The 19,672-nt window shown below is 39.1% G+C and overlaps 1 protein-coding gene across 1 annotated transcript in view; it reads right to left on the bottom strand.

The window, feature by feature from the left end:
* The window catches only part of LOC118836889, a 180,379-nt gene that overhangs the window by 143,522 nt on the left and 17,185 nt on the right, over positions 1 to 19,672 (bottom strand). The gene's annotated exons all lie outside the window — the stretch shown is intronic.

The following is a 19,672-nucleotide window of genomic DNA, read 5'->3' on the forward strand; positions in this document are numbered from 1 at the left end:
AGGAAGGAGAGCCAGTGCACCATTACAGAGATGGAAGATTGAGCATCACATGAAGAAAAGAGGGAAGAGGCTGGTTTAGGGGACACTATTCGTCCAGTGAGGCTGTAATTGACAGGCCTTACTTGGACTGGTGTACTGTTATGTTTAAGTTCAATATTAGATGAAGATGAAACATTTGTAGGTCACTCAACCCAGAAAAGATTAAGAAGAGGTGGTTTATTTAGCAATTGCATAGAAAGGATATTCACAAGGATGCCCTAGCACTTGGCTTGTAGAGACATTGTGCCCACCCTAACTTCCATATGGAAATGGTTTTCATAAGCAGGTCAGAGTATGGTGATTCACTTGGTCTTGGGACATTCACCAAATCTGAATAGCCTAGACTCCACGGGGGTGCCTCCATCCCTTTATTCCCTTAGGTCACCAGAAAGGCACATCAGTATAGCCAGAGGCCACTAGGAAGCAGTTATCAATGGAGACCCATTTGAGACTTAGCTCCCTGGGCCAATCAAGCCCCAGGGACAACTTCTTCGCCTTTTAGAGAGATAACTTGCCTAACCTACCTGACAACAAGGGAGTAAGGAAAGGGGTAAGGAAGGACCTTGGCAGATAGTGATTTTTTCACAATGCTAGAAAAATAGATTGGGCCATGTTGTAGGAGTTGGAAAAGCTAAACAGAGGAGTTTGTTTGATCCTAGGAGGCTATGAGGAGATCATTGGAATCTGTTGAGGAAAATCACTCTGGCAGCAGTGTGATGGGGAGAGATTTGAGGCAGAGAGGCCAATTAGGAGGCTGTTACAATAACTCAGGTGAGAGATGAAGAGGGCCTGAACCAAGGTGATTACTACATGAGTAGAGAGGAAGAGTCAAATGTGAGAAGTGTGGAGGCAGAAACAACAAGATTTGTCAGTTGATTGGATATGTGAGATAAGGGAGAGTGAATAGTTAAGGAAAGTGATGAGATTATGAACCTGGAAGATTGGTGGTACCTTCAACAGAAATAGGGAAGTTTGGAAGAGAGGTGGGTAATGGGGAAGAAAGATAATGAGTTGTGTTTTGGGCATGTTGAGTTTGAGATGTTTCTGGGATGGTGTAGTTGGAGTGAGGAAGACCTGAGTTTGAATCCCATTTGACACCTGATAGTGTGTGATTAGGCCTCCCCAGTATCCCCAGCAATATCATAATTAACAGGCTAGATGAATGGGGAAGAATTATGTTCTTCCTGACCTTGGCTCCAATTAGCTTCAGTGATCTCATTTAATCACAGAATTGAGGAGGTAACTTCCTATTATACTCTGAGGTTAGCTTGACCTCTCTTTAGTAATTCTATCTTTTGGCTAGTGATAAGAACAGTTATTTTTGTGTTTTCCATGTTACCCAATAGTTTTATATACAGCTACAGTAGGTAGATAATAGAGAATGTTATAGTAATAATAAATGATATGTCTAAGGACCTCTCCATGAAGGCCCTTACTCCAGAGACTCCAGAGACCAAAAGGGAAATTTATTTGGAAAGCAGAATAATGTGGTAAAAAGAGGAGTTGAATCTAGGGGGTCCAAGTCTAAGAATGAGACCTAGGTTTGCAGCTTAGTTCTGCCACTAACTTCTTAGTTCCTTCAATAGAAAATAATCTTGAAGGCAGGAATTGTTTTTGTCTTTGTATACACAGATCCTAGCATAGTACCTGTCAAATAGTGGGTGATTAATAAATGCTTCTTGATTGATTGAAGACCCAGCTCATATCCTACCTCCTCTAGATGGAAATCATCCATCTCTTCATTAAACTCTTACAGTACTTATTGCCTATAAAGGTTTTTTCCCCCAGTTAATCAGGTAAAGCAAAACCTTAAATTCATAGAGACCAGCTTTCTGGTACCCTTAAGGGTCCATAATGTCTCTAAACTTGTACATGGGGTAGAAAAGACACTAAAAACAACAGAGAATAACTAAAGATCAGAATGTTAATGTAAATTGCCAACTTAGCTCTTTGCCTCCAATCTCTGTTGTGGGGCCACTTAACCTCTACCCCAGGAATGCAGGATCCATCAAGCTCATAAGTCACTGAATGTTCACAGCCGACCATAGCTTGCTGTCAATTTAACTTTGCCTCTCATCTCATACTGACTTTATACTTCACTTAAAGTCATTGGGTAACACTTACTTACTGGGATTAAGCTCTCACCTGGTATTTAAGTTCCCTACTGATTGGCTTCCTGTTTTGTTTCCCTGTGTCTGAGTCTCTGCTTTAGTTCCTATCCTGGCATCCCAATTCCTTCAGGACTTCCTCAGCCCTCCCAGAACTAGAGTTATATCCCCTGAATCCAGTTTTCATTAATTATGTCCACACTGTTGTCTGATGCCACCTTACCTGGACCTCTGCTCATTACCAACTGATGGATTCCCCTGTTACCATTCATTGCCTCCTTGTTAGGCCAGCTATCTGTTGGACCTCCATAGCCTACCACATGTATACCTATATTTCCTAAATGCTGCTGAGATCTTCCTCAACAATCCATCCCTGCCCTTCGAGTGTATCTAGACTCTGCTCCCTAGCCACACCTGTCTGGGTATCAAATCAACTTGATTTTAATAATTATGCCTGATAGATTAAAGAAAAAAAAGATAAGAATACTTAGAATGACTGGCCTTGTGAAAACCTGAGAATCTGGGGAAGAGTAAGTGGAATAGGAGACAAAAAAGATGAGGAAAGAGAATAATGGCTATAAGGAATTTGTCAATGGGGTAATAGAGATTGCAATGATATGGGACTTATCAAAAGTCAAGTTTATTGACATATAACAAGTCTTACATGTATGTTTGTCTTTAAAAGAAACCTGGCTGAAATCACTTGTTTTACATAACTTGGCATTGAGTTCATAAGATTTTTGCACCTATTTTTTAATTTATCATGAAATTACAATCACATTAAATATTAAAGATTTCTTTGAAGAAGTCTAGTCTTGATTATAGCTCATAGGTTTTCCATAGAGTTTAAGTCAAGTGAGATCCTAGGACCTCTGAAACATGTTTATCTTCGTCTCTTTGATAACTTTGTTATTCTGTCATGACTTGTGACATGATAAAGAATATGTTGTAGTATTCCAACTCTATCTGGGAATTTCTATACTTCCAGAACAGGTTTGCCTGTCATTATTTCAACAGTTTGTTCAACAGTTTCCTCAATAGAGACAACCTTTCCAGGCCAAGAGGAAGTAAAAAATCTCCGAACCAGTTCTGGGTGAATGTTTTAAAATCTGATGAAGTTGCCCAGGTCTTGAATGCTGACCTGGCCTTCTAACATCAGTTTTGGTATAACCTTGAATAAAATGGTGAATTTCATCAGTAAAAATTACCTTTTTCAAATCTTCAACATTCTAGATTTGTTCTTCATAACAGTGGTTAGCAGCTATTTTTTAATGGGTTTCTCTCTGTTCTTCCAATCTTAAGGAACCTCCACTGCCATGTCTCTTTGAACTTTTTTTGCTTATTTCCTAGGAAATAATTAGGCTATTTTAGAGCAAGAATTTGATGTTTTTCACTTTTGGTTGAACTTTCCTTTGCACTTTAGTGTGATTGATCCTGTTTTATTGTGGACTTAATGATCCTTGAAAAAATGTGACTTCCCTACACTAATTGCATGGCAATATCTCTAATAGTCATTGAAATGTATACTTTAAGAATGATATTTACACATTTCCTTGCAGTAATATTAATTCCCCAAAATGATAGAATTAAAAACATAACAAAAGAGCAATAAAACAGCACAAACTCTGGTACTCAGCTGTCAGAAAACTAACTAAAGGTAGGGAAACCAGCTCAATTAGATTTAATCTGGTTAAGGTCACACGTCCAGAGTCAGCCTAGCGTTAATAGAAGTGGACGCATACACACACACAAACAAAACCATTGCTGTTGCAAAATGCGACTATATCAAAAGTACTGATTGCCCCATTTTGGATCATTGTAGACATGGGAATTGAAGCAGCAAGCATAAGACAATAGGAGAGAAGATACCCAGTAATGAAGAGACACCAAAAAAACCCTCAACATTTCAGTCTGAGAGAGGGTGAGAAAGGAAGAATGACAATCTATACCTCAGCAGCCTTTGAAGGAAGAAGGACAAGAATCCTGCACTTCTTGGCATATGCTTTGGAGAAAGTGTGTGATATAGCCACTGTGATCTAATAGCATCAGCATATCTCACTTAAAGTATAATAACTTATGTTTAGAGTTTTTTTTGGTTATGAAGTGCTTTTTACATGTTGTCTATCACATGTATACCACTGACCTACATGATACTCCCCTTCTTTCCTGAAGTAGTTCAGTACCCTGGCTCACAGTATTTCTCTCTTCTCCAATTCCTGGCTTCATATTAGGGAACTTGAACATAAATATTGATACTCCCTCAAATACCCTAACCTTCCTAGTCCTACACATTTCCTGTGATCTACTCTTCTACTTGACCTTAGCCATATACAAAGATAGTTATATCTTTGCTCATACCGTCATCCACAAATGCACTACTTCCATCTCAGTTCAAAGTTAATACAGGAGTGCCAGGATTGCTCTTCAGGCTGCCATTCTATCCAGTGTTCAAATACTTGCCGGCCTCCAGCAATATTTCCCAACATCTCCTCCATATAAGTTTATTTGTACCAGAACTGGTTGACTCGGAGAAGAGTTGTGATGGCCCTATCCCAGATATTTCAAGCATGATTTACTTGGCGATTCTTCATTTCCATTTCTGCGTATTTTAGCCAGAGAGTGATATTTCGATAGTTGACATCTAAGACATGCTTGTATATAGAATGCAGCCCTTTGAATTTCTTTTAGACTCTCTTCCCATTGTACATATTTTATCCAGTTACTATTCACAGTTCTATTCTTCCTCATTTTATCCTCAAAAGTCTTTCTTTTTCTTAGTTTATAATCATTTAATTCTTCATCTGTGATCTGTTGAGGAGGTGGTGCCAGAAGCTCAAACTCTTTCTTTAGCTTCCCTCAAAAGCTGCTCTGCTGTGATCTGCACTTCAGTAGGGGCTTTGTTTTTCACCTTAGCTACTTTGGGGATCTGCTGCTTTCCAGCCGCAGTAGAGGCTGCCATGTTTGTGTGCCATGAATCCAGAAATTCTCTTATTGAGTCACAATCTATTGCCATTTTACCTTTCCCTTTGCCTTATAACCTCAAATCCTATCCTTCATCCATACCATAACCTCCAATCCCTTGAACCCTCAGTCTTCTAGGTCTATCACCCTTGCACTAGCCACACTCTCCTCCTTTCCCTTGGTGAACCAGTTCAACTCTACAATTTCTTCTTCTCTTGAATCCCTTGCCCTTTTACCATATAGGCATTTGTGTTCTACCAGGCCTTTGTCTTGGATCACTCCCACCTTCTGCTGCCTTCTCTCCTATACATATGCTGCTGAATGAAGTTGGAGAAAATTGCAAAACTATGCTTAATGGTTTAACTACCAATTTATATTATAAAAATAAATGGGTCCCTAAATGGGCCCTCACTACTGCTGCAAGGCAATTTTTAAATTCTCTCTAACTCACTCACTATCCCACTCACCACAATGGATCTTCCAAACCTTTTCATCCTTCCTCAAGCCTCCCATTGATCCCCCTCTGCCCTCCCCTTTCAGCTGAGAATCTTGTCTTATATTTTACTAAAAAATATTTAGGTCATTTGCAGAGAGCTGCCTCTCTTTCTCTTCTCTTCATCTCACATCACCCAGATGCCTTCTTTCACTATTTTCTCTACCCATCTGTCATGGAATGAGGTGATCCTTCTCCTTGTCAAGACAAACCCCTCTCTCTATATCTCTATATAAGTGATCCCATCCCTTCCCTTCCCTTCCCTCTTCCTTCCCTTCCCATCTCCCTTCCCTTCCCTTCCCATCTCCCTTCCCTTCCCTTCTCGTCCCTTCCCTCTCATCAGAGTTAAGTGACTTGTCTGGGGTCACACAGCTAGTAAGTGTCTAAAGCCATATTTGAATTCAGGTCCCCCTGACTCCAGGGTTGGTGCTGTATCCACTGTACCTCCTAGCTGCCCCCCATCCCATCTTCTCTAGCAGATTGCCCCTCTGTCACCTCAACTTTCTTTTTTCATTTTCCTTCTGTCTCCTGGCTGCTTCCCTGCTACCTGCAAACAAGTTCATGTCTCCCCCATTCTCACAAAAACCTTCCTTTAATCCATTCATCCCTGGTAGCTATTATCCCACGTCTCTCCTCCCTTTGGGGCTAAACCCCTTGAGAAGGCCACCTGCAATAGGTTCCTCCAATACTTTTCCTCTGATTCTCTTACTAACTCTCCTACAGCTTGGCTTCTGACCTCATCATTCAACCAAATGCTCTCTCCAAAGTTACTAATGATCTTTTAACTGCCAAATCTAATGGCCTTTTCTACGTCCTCATCCCCCTTGACCTCTCTGCAGTCTTTCACACCATCAGTCACCCTCTTCTCCTTGATGCTCTCTTCTCTCTAACTTTTTGTGACACTTCTCTCTCCTGATCCTCTTCCTACCTGCCTATCTGCCTATTGGTTATCTCAAACTAGATGTCAGGTAGAAATCTTAAACTCATCATGTACAAAACTGAACTTATTATCTTTCCCTCTAAATTCTCCTCACCTTCAGACTTCTCTATTTTGTATGTAGTTATTTGTTATCCCCTCCATTCGACTGTGAGCTCCTTGAGGATTTTAAAAACATGAAGATATTTGAGAGTATTGCCCCATTTGGAGATTCCCCACATCCTATCCAGTTCCCCAATAGCTATTTCTGGGTTCTCATTAAGCCAAAATCTCTGTATATCACTCTCACTCTACACCTTAATTAGAGTGTTTTTGTTGCTGTCAGTTGTGTTTGACTTTTCATGACCCCAATTGAGGTTTTCTTGGCAGAGATACTCTAGTAGTTTGCTGTTTCCTTCTCTAGCTCATTTCACAGATAAAAAAACTGAGGCAAACAGGGCTAAGTGATGTGTACAGAGCAATTATTCAATAAATATTGTTTGAACAAGGTTTTCTTCAACTGAATATTCCATTTCAGCCTTCCTCTACCTTAGAAGAGAAAAAATCTTATTTATGCAGCATGAGCTGTATTTATTTTGCTGCTCCTTTACCTCCCCCCCCTCCCTCCCCCCTCCAATGCTCTAAAGTATTCCATCAAAGTTATTCTTTTTCTCTTGATCTAGACCAAATTTTTGGCAACTAAATGCAAAGAAAAAACTTTCATTTTTCAGAGTGGCAATGACTCTGAAATGCTTCAGTTTCCATCTAAGACCAAGTCAATTCAAAACAAATGAAATACATAAAATTGATTTGATCTTTAGTTTTCCAATCGTAATTAAAATAAAATAAGGTTTAATATGAAGCTTTGACAACCATACCATTTTCATTGTTGTTGTTTGCCTTCTTCTCTCTATTTGATTGTAATGTGGTATGTAGTAGTCATCCTTGACTCTTTATTCTCACTTACCTGGACTCATCTTCAATCAGTTGACAAGTCTTAATGATTCATCACACACAGCATCTCTTTTATACATCCCTTTTCCTGCACTCACATAGCCCCTGTTTTGATTCAGGGCTTCATTATCTCTCACCTTGAGTACTGTAGTAGTCTCTTAACTAATGTCTCTGTTTCCAGTCTCTCTAGTCTGTTCTCCACATAGCTGCCAAATTGGTATTCCTGAATCACAGGTCTTATGATGTCACTCTTCTGTTCAGGAAGTTTGAGTGGCTTACACTATTGATTCCAGGATAAAGTCCTAGTTCCTTTGTTTGGCATTTAATGACCTTCATAATAATGGCTGAGTGGATTGCCTTCTGGGGAAGCTAGGTGGCTCAGTGGATAGAGCACTGAGCCTGGAGTCAGGAAGACCTTTTTCATGCTATATGGGATAAAAAAATAATCCCATTGTTCCCAAAGACAGGACCATCCTTGTGTACTGCAGAGAGACATCAAAGATACAACTATGAACTATGGGACTTCAACATTTTTTATACTCTTCAGTGGGTCTGGCAACAATGGGCAAAAAAGCAGGAACTTTAGCATTAAACTTTAGCTAAAGTTTAGCACTACTTCGTTTTCTGTTGGGGCCCTAATCTTTGCAGATTCATGGTCCTGAAGACTGTGATTTAATGGACTTTTAATTGTCTTTTTTTGTGAAATCTATATTTCAATAATTAAACAGACTCATCACTTCATCGGTATGGGTTTTCTGTACTCACTGAGGCTGCAGCTCTCTGTGCCTTATATAAAACTGCTTCATGAGCTGCTGTGGTAAAAAAAAAAACACAATAATAATTAATTGGAGGCCAACTTCATGGTGATGAGGGGGCTGGCCGGTCCTTCCTTGGCAGGTGTAATGGTAGTGTAAATTTGAAGATCTTTCCCATCCATTGATAGGCCCATGTGGCCTGCTTACATCAAAGGAAGCCTAAGTCACATGTGGTGAGAGGATCTTGCTAGGGGAGTGGAACTGGAAGGGTGGAGCAGGGAATGCTCGGAGCAGTTAGAGCTAAGGGAGAGAGAGGAGGTGGGCTCGTTGTGCTGAGTGAGTTTGTGGGAAGGCCCCAGCAGGAGGAGGGTTATGGCATGGAGCTGCTCTCTGCTGTGATATTGCATATTAACCTCTATGCCACTTGGATAGATTGGACTTACTGGTTTGGGGATTGGCTTCTCTGGTGTCTGAATAAATGTTTTGCTTCTTCCGTCTTCTATATGGAGAGTCTGTTATATTTTGCGATATAGCACCATGCCGGCATACTCACAACAATCACAACTGTTGTGAATATTGACTTGGCGATATAGCAGGCTATTGCTGGGCCTGCTGGACCTCAAAGGCTGTCAGGTTTGGTGAGATCTGCCTATGCTTGTGTTCTGCTGATCTAGCCTTTGGCAATCATAAGTGCTGTGACAAGCAATTACAGTAAGACTTTATTGGAGGAGGAACAATGTAACACCCTGAAAAATGTAAATTACAAAATAAAGATGATGTCTAGCACCATCATAGAACTTGAATAGCAATAGGGTAGAAGCAGCCTTCTGATTTACAAGCAATTTTAATTGCCTAGCACTTTTAGTTCTCATAATCCTAGTCTCGTACTAGTAGATAATTTCAGAGCTCTGAAAGAATCACACTAAACACTTTACATTCATGGGAACATGCCAGATTCTTCCCCTTGCCTAAGTCCCTTTCTGGTAGCAAATTAAGGGCTTAGGGATACATCACTATTTTTTTCAGGTTACTTGATTGTGATTTAATGTACCGTGTCAGACATTTGGCAATTTGAGAAGAGGGTCACTAGTGTGAAAACAGCAGCAGCAGTTTCAGATGAAATATATAATTAATGAATATAATGAAATCAGTATATATCCAAGTCAGGCCAGTGGTGGCTATTACTTTGCACACACAATTTAAAATGCTTTAAGGGTGAAGTGGATCAACATAGGTTCATCGATTAAGAGCTGGACAGGACTCTAAAGGCCAGCAAATACAACTCCATCATTTTACATATGAGGCACTTAGGTTTAAAAAAGGCAACTGACAGGCCCAAGATGACACAAGTAGCTTGTAGCAGAGCTGGGATCTGAACCAGGGTTCTCTCCAAATCCAGTACAATTTCCACTTTATGTCCTTTAAGCAATTATATAGGGATGGGTATCAAAACAGGTTTCTTTTTTTTTCAAATGAGATCATTTATAGCTACTTTTTGCAAGATTAATAAGCACAAATTTAAAAAAAAACCCAATTCTAACCTGGCTCATAATGAGTCCTGAATCATACATGCTAAATGATCACTTTCAGAGAAGCACTGATTTCAAAATGACAAAACAACCTTGTCCAGGTTTAGAGAAAATTTGTTTAGCTTCAGTATGATATTTTGCAAATGCGTGGAAAATCTTTGCCCAGATATGGACTAGGTTACCAAAACTCTCTTACTGCCAGCTAGCAGTGAACCTGGGGTTTCTGTGGTATGGCTCCAGGTTCACAACCTTGGAGTCATCCTCAACCTCTCACTCTCCTTCACCTCACATATCTAATTAATTGCCAAGCATTTTCAATTCTGTCTCCACAACATCTCTCCACATCGGTCCACTTCTCTCCACTCGTACTACCAGACTATTATATTTGCCCCTATTTGGTCTCTTTGCCTTAAATTTCTCCCCTCTCCAATTCCATCCTCTGTATAATTGTCAAAGTGATATTCCTAAAGCACAAGTTTGCCAATGGCACTTTCCTACTTGGTATACACCAGTAACTCTTTATTACCTCTGAATATTTTCAGTTTCTGTTAGATGCATATAAAGTTCTAGTCTTCTAGAATTAAACTTTTTGGGCATTTGAAGTTCTTCACAACTTCACAACTTGGTTTCAACCAAGTTGTAGCTTCATAAATGCTCTAGAGTCTAGCCAAACTGACTTTCTTTTTATTCTTCACACATGGTATTCTGTCTCTTGTTTCTATGCCTTTGCAGAGGGTATTCCTCAGGCCTGGAATTCACTTTCTCCACATCTGTCTTTTAGAATGCCTAATTTCCTTCAGAGTTAGCTCAAACACCATTCCCTGCATTAGCCATTTGTGATCCTTTCAGTTTATAGTGCCTTCACCTGCCACCCTCAGTTATTTTATTTTTGTTTTGTATATATCATACAGTTAGGGGCATTCATGATGGAAGGGTCCTTTCAACCACGAGAAGGAAATGCATATAGCCTCTGACCATATAAAAATGGGATAGGACCATCACTGGTCATCAACTCTCCAAACATTTCATCTTTTCTTAAAGACTCATTTTGAAGCAAATTTATGTAATGTTTCCCTTATATAGTGCTTCCCTGATTTAAAAACATTATTTGATTTAGCACATTGTTTATGTTTTTGGTTGTTTTTTTTGAAACTGGAAATGTAGCAGGTGGGTAAAAAAGAATAGTATTAAGGTTTTCTTCAAGGAAGATTAAAATTTTTGACCTTGTTATTTAGTCAATGGTATGCTGGTTCTCCTATTCTGCCATTCACTCTATTAATGTACTCTCTTTTGACCTGAAACAATGTCTGATAATAAATGCAATAAAAGGTGAGTACATTTAATGGTTCAGGATTTTTGCTATTAAACCCAGTAATGTGATGGATTACTACTCTTTGTTCTACAGTAATTTAAAACTACTGCTGGTGTCAAACACAGGGTTTGTTCCTTGTGAAGGATTTTTCTTACATCTTAGCTGACAAGAATCTTCACTTTCACTTCAGCCATCCCTTCAAACATAAAAATTATGTTGATTCCTTGCGTTGGTCACCTGGGAATTGGCTCATTTTCCAAGGTCTGAAGAAGTTATAAAATGCTACAATAATCACCCTCTCTCTCATGTATTGTACAATTCAGTACAACAATCATTTATTAAGCACATCGCCTCTTGACTCTATCAGGCACCATCCTAGGCCATGAGGATGTTAATACAAAAATGGGAAAGAGTTCCTGTACTCAAGAAACTTACATTTATGTCATGATATGTGCATTCTCTCTAGGAGCTTACATATGATACCCACGTTGATAGATAAAGGTCTACGAGATCTGCCTTTTAAATTCCTATTTTCTTTTAGAAAGTAATATTTATGCTAAGCTGTAGCAAGGATATTGCATCTACTTATACCATTTGTGTACCTGTAGAATTGAAGGATAAGCTTTTAAAATATTTCTGTAGCCTAATGACTTCAGAAATTCCATCAGGATAGATGTATGACTGGAAAGAAAGGTAGGCTGGTCATATGGTGAGAGTGAGGGATACCTCAACATTGGCTCTGTTGGAATCCATCAACTGTCAGGAGATGCAGAGGAAGGAATCCTAGCCATTGAGTGGACCTGCTGCGGAGAATTTCTGAGAACACATAGACACAGGATGAGAGGGCATAGATGGATTGTAATTTGTGCCTTGCAATGTAGGGAGTACTTACACTGATGATATCATAGATGCATTGAAGTGTAACCTAAATCGCTATGTTAGTCTTACGTGTGATGAGGGACTTTTTAAAATAGCCCAAGTTTGTAATAATCCTGCCCTTGGAGGCAGAGTTTTAAAAAAGCTTGTGATTGTATACCAAGTTAGAGACTCTTAACAATGGGCTGGGGGTTGAGATCCTAGCCTTATTGTTAGGAAAGGTTTCTTTCTTCTGTTGGACTTGCAGAGCTGTCCCACATCTTTATGCTGTGAACAATGGCACCAAGGAAATGCAAGACAGGGTCAACCAAAGGTGTTTATAAGAAATAATGTTGGGTCAGTTAGCTGCATCTTTAACAGAATAAAAGGACACAATTAAGAACTGGGTATCCATCACTCTCATCTGAAGTCAGGGGGTTTGGGTACAGACCAGTATAGTTTTTCAACATGCTGTACTCACCCGAGTAACTGCCTGCAATATTTAAAAAATATATGCAATCTTACACTTCCAATTATCTCTTTAACTTTTACATCTTGTGGTCTCCCATAGAGGCTTTATTTTGTTGAAGACAATTACTAGCTACTGCTAATATTCCGTGTGTTGTCCTTCTCCTTGCCTTCCCTCTCTTCTGTCTGTCTGTCCCTCCCTCTTTCTTACCCCTCTTCTCCCCTAGAGCACTAGGCCTGGAGTCAGGAAGACCTGAGTTCAAATCCAAACTCAAGACGCTTACTAGCTGTATGACCCTGGCCAAATCACTTAACCTCTGTGTGCCTCAGTTTCTTCAACTGCAAAATGGGAGTAGTAATAGAACCTACTTGGCAGGGTTGTTATAAGAATCAAATGAGCCATTTGTAAAACATTCAGCACAGTGCCTGGCACATAATAGGCTCTATATAAATGTTTATTCCCTCTCCCTGCCTCTTCTTTTCCCCCTCTCTCCCCCTTCCCTCCAAAGCACCCACCTAGTAGGGGGGATGTCCTAATCTCATATTAGCTTCCCTTCCTCCCAAGCTGGGAAGAAATACAATTCCTAGGGTTTTTGCAGCCCACTAAAGCCTTGACAAAGAGCTGTTAAATTATGGACTTGTAGCACTGGAAGGAAGCTGAGAGTTCATCTAGTCCTTTTATAGTTGAACAAACAGAAACCCAGAAAGATTAATGACTTACTCTGGTCCCAAAACTAAGATATGGCAAATTGAGGTGAGAAACTAGCCTTCCTGAGTTCCAGACTAGTGCTATCACAGACTGGCTTTTGCAAGGTGACTTTTGTGTTTTACAGCTCCTTCTGTCTTTTAAAGTGCTAAATATTTTATTTCAGGAAAGAAGTCCTACCCAGAGCACAAATCAAGAAATTTAGAAGTACAACTTGGTGTTGAAAGGATTTTTATGCTGTTAGAAAGCAGAATAGTTGGGAAAGGAAGAAGCTGAGGCCTCATAGCTTTACTACATATATATGTATATACATTCATATACATATATATGTATATATACATATTTTTATATTATATACAGACATTTAGGGGCTCTAGAAGAAGACATAATCTAATGAAACTATGGGAAGGGTCCAGAGGTCAGGTAGCTGCTTGTGGTGGAACTTCTAAGAAACTTCGAAGATTGACATCTTGTACTTTAAACAAGATACTTATAGGTAAGGAGAGTCCTTAAGATCTTCTAGAGAATGGTTCTGTCACTTGAATGACTTTAGGGCTAGTGCTGCTCAATCCTAACCTTGGGGATGCAAGCATCCTAACATAGGCCTCACTAAGGGAGTGAAAGAAAAACTAAAACAGAAATTTAGCAAAAACAGAACAATGTAACAATCACCTGAAGGAGTGACTGAAAATTGGAGAATGAAGACCCACAACTTTCAACCCCTACATTGTAAGTACTGAGTCTGGAATCTAAACTATCTGGACCATGTGGTGAATGGTGCCAAATCTATGCAGTTTACAGTGGGTCTCTTAATGAAGAAGGTGACCATGAGTAGGAACAGCACCAGAAACATGAAAGATCCAGCAAAGATAATGATACAAAGATAATGCACAGTTACTCATCTCAGGTTGGGGAGAATTGCCTATACTATTGCCCGTTTAGATTTCTCAGGCCCACCAGCCAGAACCACCCCTTTTCAGGGGCACCCTTTTGGTGGGGGATTAGGGGGAATAGCTAATACTTGTCCTATTCGAGTCTGCTGAAAGATTGTCCTCCTTCCTCAGGGATCTAGAATATAGTAATCATATCATAAATGTTTGCTGACTTGTTGACCTGACTTGACTGGGTAAGCACTTTGACCTCTTCCTTATTGCCAGAAAACAAGCTCCTTCTCAACAACACCATCCCTTGGTCCTCCAAGCCCTCCCTTTGAAGGAGTTGCTCTGTGGCCATTGGGTGTTATACTGGCAGCAGTATGTACGAAGGTGGGCAGTCAGTAAGAAGAGATCTATACTGGGCCTCCCATTACCATGTTTGTGCTAGAATCCACTCTGCTGGGTCTGAGTCTGCCCACTTTGCTGCTTCTAGCACCTGCTCCCACTGCTCCATTTGCTAAGGTCAAATGCTTCTTCCCTGGGGCCTGATACTGCCACCTCTCCACTGCACCAGGGCAGGATACTGCCTGCCACTACTTGGGTCTAACTCTGTCCCCCATGCCAAAGTTGGAGAGCTATTGTGCTGCTCAATGCTAGAGCCTGACTTTGCTTCTATATTCCCAAACACCTTTATGAGTCGCAGTAGGCTTGAACACTATTGTGATGAGATTGCTGGAGCCTGACTCCATTCCCCTACTCGCCCACTCCTTCATGGTCCTGACTCTTTCCCTTTATGTCATACCTCCCTGGTCGCTTGACTACAAGTAGATACGAGGAGTTCTGTCTTCACTCTGATGCTTGGCTGGCAGAACACACTGAACAGCTCAGAAGAAGAATGCCCTTGTTGTACGTACTTGTTGAATATCCTTCCCTTGCCATGGTTAAGGAGATTTACTCCTGCACTAATTGTTGAATGACTTGTGAATGTCCTGTTTTGTAATGATATCAGGTCTAAACTACCAGGGAACTGGCTGGAGCCAGGCCCGGTAGGGAACAATTGGTATTGTTAGTAAGATACTCAGTAAAAAAGCTAGCCCAACTTTCGTGGGAGAAGGGTGGTCAGGATCTTGCTTTCACCATGGCAGAGTCCTCAGACTCAGTCCTGATGGAGGCCCATGCGTAGACAGACTGTTGTGTTTGATCCGAATTAAGTGATCTGAAGAAAGTGCTTAGAATATTATTTTAAAGGAGAAAAAGAATGCTTCATGACCCAATGAAAAAGGTTCTAAATCATAATTCCTTAACACAGTCACCTCAAACAAGATAAAGGAGAAAATATATCGAAGTATGAGAGAAGTAAACATTCCTGAAAACCGATGTTCTCAATGAAAGAGCCTTTTAAAACATAGTAAAAAGGGGTGCAAGAGGCATTGAACTAGATCCTAGATTAAGAAGACTACGGGCTTTTCACCAGATGATGTGTCCCAAATATTTTATTATTGCATGTTGATGATGATAGTAATACTAGCTATCATTTATACGGAGCCTACTATGTGCCAGGCACTGTGCTAAATGATTTACAAATATTATCTCATTTGAACTTCACAACCCTGGGAGGTAAGTGCTATTATTATCTTCATTTTTTAGTTGAGGAAACTAAGGCAGATAGAGGTTAAGTGACTTGCCCAAAGTCACACAGCCAGTAAGCATCTGAGGCTGGATTTGAATTCAGGTCCTGACTCCAGGCCCAACTCTCTATCTACTATGCTACCTACTTGCACATTTTATTGAAATCAAACATTTAGCCAGAAGTATCAGTAATATTTTCACTGTTGTCTTCTTGGATAGACAGACTATAAGTAATGGCAAAAATTCATTCAGAAACCAAGGGTCGTTAACATAAAACAAACCGTCCCACAGAGTTAATCCTCAAATTAGAATTGGTTTGGGTTCTTAGAATCTTCCTATTTTTCCCTCTCTCTATTGACTACCTGCCACATTTATACTCTTGTGATGATGGCCCTTTTAAAAAGTCCTTTCAGAATAAGGATTATAGGCTTTAGGAAAGGATCTACCTTCCCTTGATCCCACTGCTGTCAGCATTCAGCTTTTTAAAAATATGTATAATGAGATATATATCTTATGGCAGTAACTTCCCTCACTTGTGTTATCCCTTTTTTTACCAACTTGTTCTGAAAAAATCTGGGATTTTTCACAGAGGCTCATAACCTTGGAAGAAAATTTTACCCCTCTGTTTTGAGTCTGACAGATACTAACTTAACGGGAAATGGATTTAAATTGTTGACTTTTTTCTCCTAAAATACTTAAGGGGCTTCAAGTTTAAATTCTTGCCAAAGAGACTGAGTATAGTTCCTACCACCCCCAACAGTGATAAAAAGCAGATTTTACAACTATTTACTCCAAACATTTATACTTTCTCTAAACAGGATCATGTTATTTATTATCCAGAATTATTGCTAAAAACATTCCATCTTTTGACTGTTTTATAATTACACAGCAATAAATAGTACTTTCCTCCCATTATGTCACCTGTCTTCAATTACATGTCTTTGTGAGGACAGGATCTTTCGGTGAGCTACATCCTTGTGACATTCACAAATTGGATTTTAGACATCTCTACCATCTCTGACTGACTGAAAGATTTCACAGCCTGCCGCTGAGGTACACAGGTTAATACCAAGAACATCCATTAACCTTCCATACCTCTTTATTTTCAGTACCACCAAATTAGCTGCTTTACTGAATTACTTCCTTAATCCTTCTGCAACTCAGACATAAAAATGGAGTAATGTCTTTTGGATAGTGAAGGGATAATTTATAGTATCTGGTCCAACAGCTTTGTGAGGTATTATTAAGCAACAGCCCCAACCTAGAGTTACTCCATTCCTTAGCATAATCTTTCTTCTTGTCATCCCTTTTAATTAATCACAAGTACAAGTTGGAAAGAACTTGTCTTATCCTTCATTTTTCTCAGCTAAAGGAAAAAAAAACAACACCACAGTGGGTCATCTTTTCAACTGTAGTGGGTTATAATAATCCAAGATTTTCAAAATATTCATAGAGTTGAGGTAATTGATTTTTCAGGAGCCTGGAGAGTTGTAAAGGCTATGAGACCTCAAGTGGCCTCTTCTGCTATGAACCTCTTACCTAATGTAAATGGTAACACCACCTGAGAAACTTGCAAGATCTGAACAGCCTGAAATATTGGCTCAACTTCTTTTATGAGTTGGATTCAAGAGACTAGATGACTCAAGTTTAGTAAAACAAAACCAAAGTGTCATTTGGGAGTTCTTCGTTTTCTGTTTGTTTGTGCATTTAATTGACTATATAAGTCAAATCTTAAAATGGAATAAAGCAGAGTGACCATGTTCAAATTAGCAAAAATTGCAAAGTACAAGATATTATAAAGATGTGAAATTATGATTTTCAAATAAAAGTTGGCAATCTGGTGTTTCCTCTCAGTGGGATAGTCAGGCTTCATTATGTTACACCTTTGATATGATTTTCTTGCTGATTTCTACAAATTCTGCTTATTTCTCATAGGCTAAAAGAGTTCTTTAGAAGGCCTAAGAGAGCTCTGTAGAAATTTTTTTCCAGTCATAAGTGAGTATTTGCAACAGTGCTATCACCTTCTTAGTCCTGTATTACCAATGCCACCTCTTAATGTAGCCTAAGATCGCATTCAGCTTTTTTAGCAGCCATGTGACAATGTTGACTTAATCTATATTGATTTGTAAACCACTGAAATCCCAGATATTTTTCAGAAGACTGATATCTAGTCATATCTACCCATATTCAACTTCTGACATTGATTTTTTTGAATCTGAACTTATCCTATAGACTTAAAACATTCCAGTGTTTCCCTTTTGCCTACAAGTAAAGTTCACATTCCTTTCATCTCCAAAAGCTGGTATAACTTTACTTTTCCAACTTGATTTTATGCTGTTCCTTACCCTCCAATATTCTTTGCTCCAGATACATTAGATGATTAGCTATCTTCCTATGTTGGACCTAATGTCAGGAAGACCAAAGTTTGAATCTAAATTCCAACGCTTACTATCTCTGTTACCATGAACAAGTCACTTAACCTCTCATTAAGTCTCAGTTTCCTCATCTAGAAAATAGGGTTGTTGTGAGAATCAGATAAGATGATATGTATATGGAGCTTGTAAGGACACTCATATAGTACTTTAAGCATTAAAGTACTATATAAGTATGATCTATTATTTTTTTTTCTCCTCAATTGATTTTTGCCCATTTTCTTTTGAATGGAAAATACCATAAGGCTACCTCAGTGAAATCCATAATAATGTAAAAGAAATCAGTCTAACATAGCTTTCGACACTGGAAAAATATACATTGTTGTCATGATTATGTGATATTGGAAAACCAACCCATCAAATGATGTCATCAATATTCATGTGTCTTAGACAAGCATTATAGATAGAAAGTAAGCGGGACCTAAAATTGAGTAGGAAATCCAGATAGATTGTATTTGAGAAGTTGTACTTTCAGTGATCATGACCTGCTTGCTGCACCAAAAACCTGTATAAATACCAACCTCACCAGTCTCCTTATTCATACTGCTTACGGAGATGTCCCTTCACAAATCTATGGACTTCCACAAGTGGACATATCCTCTTCATGTACAATGCAACTCACATAAAGGGAAATTATATTTGATTAATCTGTTATAATTCTTCAAAGATACAAAACGCAGAATCAGTGTATACAATATATTTAGGCTTTAAACTTTTGCCAAAGTTCAGTTGAAGCTAGAGTCTTTTTAAAAAACGGAACCACCCATGGGATTCAAGAGAACTGGCTGAAAGAGAAAATGTAAATGGAGAACTTTTTATATGGAATACTGCAATCGATCACTTTTCTTGGGATTTGGTGCAATGATGAAATGACTATTTAACAATTTTTATAAATAACCTGGGGTAGGGACTTTTATATTCAAATGTGGCATCCAGGTTTGATGTTTCTCTTGTTTTGTTCTTCTAGAAGGATTGGCATTACTGTAAATAACTATGGGTATTTGCTATCCCAAGGGACTAAGAGATTTTCTTTATAATGGGAAACTTTGTTGTCTCTAAGCAGAACAATTAAAAAAAAACCTGTTCAAGTGTGGTATTTTTTCCTAGAATATTGCAATAATAACTCTCACTGTCTCACCTTCACTCACTTCCCTATTTTGTACCACCCCCTCCCAAGTAATTATATACTAATTCCATTTTATTTTTTGTCTGTGCAAAGGTTATGAGAGTTCAGCCTTGTACCAACTCAGGGAGGAATTTCTTTATAGTAAAACATTCTGTGTCTATGTTTGACTTTCTTCTTCCTTAATAGCCATAAGTGATTAAAAAAATTCTTGGCCAACCAAAAATGCAGAGTTCTGAATTAATTTTCAACACAAGTTAAAACACTTCTGGATTATGGGGAATTAAACTGATGGAAGTAAGGTGCAAAAACACCTATGAATGTGATATTGTAGGATGATGTGCTGGTACTTAGAGGAGCCCAGATCCTTTACAAGTATCCCAGTAAAGCACATACATGAGAAAAAAAAATAAACAGAATAAGCTATAAACTACTCCACCCAGCCTAGTGCTACAGACTGCCAGAATCCTACAGAAACCCAGGAATGTAGATAAGCCAGGCAGAAGAGGCTACATAA

This window comes from Trichosurus vulpecula, chromosome 2, assembly GCF_011100635.1.
Source record: "Trichosurus vulpecula isolate mTriVul1 chromosome 2, mTriVul1.pri, whole genome shotgun sequence".
Lineage (NCBI taxonomy): Eukaryota > Metazoa > Chordata > Mammalia > Diprotodontia > Phalangeridae > Trichosurus > Trichosurus vulpecula.